This window comes from Macaca mulatta, chromosome 8 (genome assembly GCF_049350105.2).
Source record: "Macaca mulatta isolate MMU2019108-1 chromosome 8, T2T-MMU8v2.0, whole genome shotgun sequence".
Classification (NCBI taxonomy): Eukaryota; Metazoa; Chordata; class Mammalia; order Primates; family Cercopithecidae; genus Macaca; species Macaca mulatta.
This window is the reverse complement of record NC_133413.1, coordinates 153,012,063-153,018,374: the sequence shown is the minus strand read 5'-3', so window position 1 is coordinate 153,018,374 and position 6,312 is coordinate 153,012,063. Positions and strand designations below refer to the sequence as shown.

The 6,312-nt window shown below is 58.4% G+C and overlaps 2 long non-coding RNA genes across 2 annotated transcripts in view; both read right to left on the bottom strand.

Moving 5' to 3' along the window:
* Positions 1-6,021, bottom strand: part of LOC144330889 (uncharacterized) — a 35,112-nt gene extending 29,091 nt beyond the window's left edge. Inside the window, exons 1-2 of the long non-coding RNA XR_013397509.1 lie at positions 5,835-6,021; positions 5,590-5,788 (exon numbers count right to left, since the gene is read on the bottom strand). This is a non-coding gene — a long non-coding RNA (uncharacterized LOC144330889). The remainder of the gene's footprint in view (positions 1-5,589; positions 5,789-5,834) is intronic.
* Positions 1,443-5,581, bottom strand: LOC144330897 (uncharacterized). The gene is made up of 2 exons (XR_013397517.1): positions 5,289-5,581; positions 1,443-1,661 (listed from the first exon to the last, which is right to left on the bottom strand). It is a non-coding gene; the product is annotated as an uncharacterized LOC144330897 (long non-coding RNA).
* Positions 6,022-6,312: the final 291 nt, after the last annotated feature.

Below are 6,312 nucleotides of genomic sequence, written 5' to 3'. Positions count from 1 at the left end.
GACCTGTCTCAGGTGTTTGAGGTTCACAATTAATAGTCAATGACGTGAGAGATAAGCCCTCCTCCTCTCCCGGTTGTGGACCTTTCCCTCTGTATTACCTTGCACCCAACTCAGACCAGAAGGCGCACAAGACCCCATGACTCTTCCATCCTCTGTGTTCAATATGCCTCTGCCGGAAAGAATACAGCCCCACCTAATTGGATGTGCTGGCCTGTGTGGACAGTGTTGAAGTCCCGCTAAGCTTCCCAAACGTTATCTATATAAATGACCCCTAAACCTCTCCACTTGGGAGCACCAACTTCCATTCTTTGGAATCTGTGTACCCAGGTGGCCTTTCTCAAGCATTGTGTGCAAATAAACTACATTTAACCATATTCCATACTTCCTGATCTTTTTAAGGTTGACAGGAGCCACCAGCACCCTCCCGTAGCCTCATCGTCACCCTAGACAAGCTGACTGCAGGCTTGGCTCAGAGGTCAGCTCTGCTGGACACAGGAAGGGACCCAGGACACCCATGGGCAGGCAGAGGCTGGGTCTGATGTGCAGCCGCAGGGCCAGTGGAAAAGGGCTGCCTCATGAGGAACTGTTTTCTCCCCACTTCCCTTCTGAGGTCCTGGGATGAGCCTTGAGCAGATGCCCCCATTCCACCAGCCTTCCCTCCTGGCCTCCCCGTCTCACACCCAGTTCTCTTCCTCCTGCCCGGGTCCCAGACGCCGAAGGCTCTGCTGCCTGCAGAGGGCAGGGGAGGTGTCTGGGGCTTTGGGGGCCATAAGGATGGCCCAGATGCCGGCCCTTCCCTGGGTGGGAGAGCCACCTGCCCACCTTTCCCCAAGGCTACTGCCCAGGCTCTCCCTTGACTGGCAGCCTCCTCCCAGACACAACCGGGCCACGTGGTCCTCTCTCTTAAGGGGGTGGCTGAAGCCCGGGTCTTGCACACGTGGTGCTGCAGTTCCCCTGGGGTCCCTGAGGGAAGCCGGGGACTCTGTGGACTCCATGGCAGGGAGCCCTGCACTTGGACGCCGTGCCATCCTTATAGCCATCTGAAGGGCAGGAAGGCCTGGCCAGACTGGGGATGGTGAGAAATCTGGACTTGAAGGTGGTGGCGGCAGCTGCTGTCACCTCTTCATTGTAGATGGGGGCTGAGCTCAGTGGGCAGGGGCCGCTGAAGTCACGCGGCTAGGGAGAGGGGACGCTAGAACTAAGTCCAAATCTGTGGGACCAGGAGCTGGGTTCATCCTCCTGTGACCCTGACTCTTGGTAAGGAGACACCCTGAACTGGGCAGGGTGGCAACCATGACAAGCATGGGGAGGTGGCAGGTCCCCAGGCTCACTTGCTCCTTTGCATAGAGGGGCCTCTGGCCTGTGGACAGGGGCACCCTCCCAAGGCTCAGCCCTGCCACCTGCAACACACTTTACCCAGGATAAGTAAGTCACACTGCCCATTTTTCAGGGCAATAAATTTTAATGAAGAGTTGTATTTTCCCCTGCAAGACCCAGAGTGAAGGCTGTCTCTTCAGCGACAGGGTTCACCGCAGCTCAGGCTCACTTCCATCCTGAGCTGTCTCATGAGGACTCTCACAAACCTCTCTCTCTCTCTCTACCCCGCCCTCCACCGGTTCCAAAAATGAAGCCGCCAGCTCTCACCATACCTTGCTGTTGAACTGAATGACAGACATTATTCAAAACCCCCACCCTAAGGCTCAAGATGAGGGGAGCAGGACAGGGTTCGGGGCAGCTTCTAAGAGGGAGGAGCCCCGGCTGGGAGGCCTTAGAGGATTCTTGTGTGACGGGGGAAATACCGGGTGTCTCTGAGGCCCCTTGTGGGTGCTGAATGCTCTGGCCTCCCCAGGGCTCAGCCCAGCCCCCGCTCTGCAGGACCCTGGGGCCAGGGTCTCCCTCTGGCAAGTGGTCCCAGGCCTTCTGACCACCACCTTTGCCAGTGGCCTCATCACAGTTTATTCCTAAAACCAGAGTCTGCTCCTCACTGGCCCTAAAGCCTCAACCTCCAGCGCCCCTCCCGTGCCCCGTGACCCCTTCAGCCTACACACGAGCTTTCTGTTTGTGGCGGGGTCCCTGCCCCTCACAGAGGGGCACCAATGAGGGTCACTTATGTAAGAGCAGGGCTGTGTCCACAGCTTGCAAAGGACAGAAGTTGAAAAAAACTGCTTTATTGCAGCTCAACAATTAAGTAAATAAACAGCCTTTCTGTTTATGGAACTCAATCATGGTGTTTAATTAATTGAATTGTCCTCTCCAACACATCTGCAGGGGTCATCGGCATGCTATGGGCTCCTCTTTCATTCGTATTCATGTTCTGCTTCTTGGGTGATACCCTGAGTCACAACTAAGAGATGGGGGCAGCCCAGAGAAGGCTGAGGTGGGGTCTCTGCACTGCTGTTCGGGACAGGCGTGTGTCCCCTTACTCTCAAGGCTTCCTTGGAAGCTGACCGCACGCAGTGAGGCTGTGCCTTTCCTCAACTGTCCTTGGGGACCCTCCATGGGGCACCAGGGCCAGCGCTGCAGGTGCCTTGGAGCTGGCGGGTGCCCAGAATGGGGAAGGAGGCAGTAGTGGGATGGGAGAGGCCTGACGGAGGGGATGCTCCTGGCCTGATCCTCGCGCTGACATTGGTGCAGAGCGAGAAACCAGGAAAGGCCTGGGTAGTCCCCTGTGCTCATGGGGTGGTGGGCAGAGACCCCCTTACTTGTGACTTGAGAGGGAGCCCCTGGCTTTCTGAGCATGTGAGTGTGTGCCCATTTCCACGAGGGGCTCCGTCTGCAGTCCGTGTGTGTGCTGCTCATGTGCTCGTGTGTGGGAGCGTACACGCACACATTCACTGTGGCAATGCACACATGCACTGTGGCAATGCATACATGCACATGCATGTGCCAGAAGCTAGAGGGACAGAGGTTCCCCTGCCCAGCCAGCCCTGCTGACCAGGAGCCTGCAGCCACCTGCCTCAGTCTTCTCCAGGAACGACCCAGGGCCATTTTCCTCCAGACCCTTGAGGCGACACAGACTACTCCCGCTCTGTGGAAAGGAAGCTTGAACCCTGGCAGCTCCTTTCTTTGTGCTGGTTGAGTCAACCCATCTGCCTGTCCGACCATCCACCCATCCCCCATCAGTCCATCTACCCATCCCCCATCAGTCCATCCACCCATCTGCCTGTGCGTTCAACACCATACGCCTGTCCATCTGGCACCCTGGCCCTTACTGGCTGGCCTGCTGTGACTCTCATCCACACCTGCAGCCCCACCAATCTGCTCCCCCTCTCAGGGACCCTGCCCTCCACCTCTAAAGTGGGGATGCTGGACAAGGTGGATATGAAGTCAGGGGGAGACTGGTTGAGAGCAAATCTCAGAAGTTCAGAGATTCCCCCTAGACAAGGCCCAGCCTGGGAGACCCTCACCCTTGATCTCTACTTGGCTTGGGCCCTTCCACAGTGGGTGCTCCATAGATACTCCCGGATGTGATCCTAACAGACCCACCCTGGCTGCTCGCCACCTGCCTTGGCTGGGCCCTGGGCTGGATCCCCCACTGTTATGTGGCTGCCACGCTGCCCAGCCCCGGTTCGCAGCCCTTAAGTGCCTCCTCCCACGATCGGCAATGCCGAGCCCCTTCTGCCTTGTGCCGTGATAAAGGGCTCACGGGGGTTTCTTATTGACTGAATTTTATTTGCTGACATTAAATGGTGCAGTGGGCTGGTGGGCCTGGCTTCCTGGTTCACAAATGGGATCAAAATGTCACTGTGATTCCGTTAAAACCTTTAAAAAGGATGGTTGTGTCAGTCAGATCTAGTTTGTAAACCTACTCCAGCTGCTGTGGGTCTCCTGGGGCCAAGAGGCCCACCCTGTCCTCCCTTTTCTCCGCTGGTGCTGGCCCTCCCTCCCCACATCTCCTGCTCCACCATGAGCGTCCGGCTGAGCCAGTGCTGTAGACATAAATCTACAGGCCGTTTGAGTATTGAAAACCAAGCAGTGCTGAGTGGAAGAAGTCTGTCTGTCCATCCACCCATACCCATGTCTGTCCATCCACCCATCCGCCTGTCCATCCAGCACCAATACGCCTGTCTGTCCATCCACCCATCTGTCTGTTCCTCTGGCACCCATCCCCCTGTCCGTCCATCCATCTATCCCCCTGTCAGTCCATAAACCCATCTGCCTGTCCATCCATCCACCTATCTGCCTGTCTGTCTATCCATCCATCCCCCTGTCCGACCATCCACCTATCTGCCTGTCCATCCATCCACCTATCCCCCTGTCAGTCCATCCACCCATCCCCGTGTCCATCCATCCACCCATCCCCCTGTCCATCCAGCACCCATATGCCTGTCTGTCCATCCACTCATCTGCCTGTTCATCTGGCACCCATCCCCCTGTCCGTCCATCCACCTATTCCCCTGTCAGTCCATAAACCCATCTGCCTGTCCGTCCATCCACTAATCTGCCTGTCTGTCTATCCATCCATCCCCCTGTCCGACCATCCACCCATCTGCCTGTCCATCCATCCACCTATCCCCCTGTCCGACCATCCACTCATCTGCCTGTCCATCCATCCACCCATCCCCCTGTCCGTCCATCCACCCATCTGCCTGTCTGTCTATCCATCCATCCCCCTGTCCGTCCATCCACTCTGCCTGTCTGTCTATCCATCCATCCCCCTGTCCGTCCATCCACCCATCTGCCTGTCTGTCTATCCATCCATCCCCCTGTCCGACCATCCACCCATCTGCCTGTCCATCCATCCACCCATCCCCCTGTCAGTCCATCCACTCATCTGCCTGTCCATCCATCCACCCATCCCCCTGTCCGACCATCCACCTATCCCCCTGTCAGTCCAGGCACCCATCTGCCTGTCTGTTCAGCACCCATATGCTTGTACATCTGGCACCCTGGCCCTTACTGGCTGGCCTGCTGTGACTGCTCCCTCCTGGACCTACTGGGCCAGGTCTCCCCACTCCACAGGAAGTGGGGCCAGGCCTCTCCCTGGTGACCTCAGTACCAGAGTTCACAATGTGCTCTTTGTCAGTCTCCCCCTGACTTCATACCCGCCTTGCCCGGCATCCCCACTTTACAGGTGGAGGACAGGGTCCCTGAGAGGGGCAGCAGATTGGTGGGGCTGCAGGTGTGAATGACCCTTGGAGTGGGCCAACTGAGATCCTGGCTCCTCCAGTAGTGTGTGGAGCCCTCCTCTCCTGCTGTCTGGATTTGGACTCTGCTGCCTGGGGTCCAGGCTGAGCGGGGCTCCTGCACCCTTCTTCAGGGCAGCCTGTGACAGAGGGTCTTCTCACCTCATTCCAGAGGGGGGCTGAGGCCTGGAGGAGCGGGTCCTGTGTTTGCTCTCCTGGGCACCCATTTCGGAGGTGGGCAGTTCTGCTTCCTAACTCACACTCATGGTCCACCCACTGCCTCCCGAGTGCCACGAGGGCCGCCGCAAGACTGAGCCCCGGAAAGTCTCTGAGGTGGAGAAAAAGCTGTGGGGCTTCAGGGTGGGCTCAGGGTCTTTCAGTTACGAAGCCACTGCCCAGGGCCTCAGCCACATGGCCACTGGGGTCATGGCCACCACAGGACCCTTCCTGTGAAGGAACTCACCTCCCCAGACAGCCTGGACGTTTCCAGGGTCAGCGTTCTCTCCCGGCACCTCCTTGGTCTGCACGGACGTTTCCCGCGTCAGCGTTCTCTCTTGGCACCCCCTTGGTCCCCACGGACATTTTCAGGGTCAGCGTTCTCTCCCGGCACCCCCTTGATCCACAGGGACGTTTCCAGGGTCAGCATTCTCTCCCAGCACCCCCTTGGTCCCCACGGACGTTTCCAGGGTCAGCATTCTCTCCCAGCACCCCCTTGGTCCCCACGGACGTTTCCAGGGTCAGCGTTCTCTCCCGGCACCCCCTTGGTCCCCGTGGACGTTTCCGGCGTCAGCATTCTCTCCCGGCAGCCCCCTAGTCCCCACGGCCTCCAGGCTTCTCACTGTCTCCCTCCAGCTCACAGCAACCACCCACAAGGGCGCATGGGGGAAGGGTGGCAGGGGGAGGTTCTGCCCCATGCACGGTTGCCCCCCACACCTGGAAAGGGCTCCCCAAAGGTGCCCATCCCAGGACGTCCTCCCACTGTTGTTGGCACGTCAGGGGCTCTATGCTGCTCTGTGCTGACGCACAGCCCCAAACACAAAGCCCTCCTTCCACTGAGGAGGGTCTGGGTACCTGGGAGGTGAGTCAGCCTGGGGTGGTGAGTAAGTGGCCTGCGTCATGCTTCGCTAGCTGCTGGCACCTGCAGAGGAGCTGCTGTAGGAGGGCAGGGAGGGAACAAGCCCAGCCC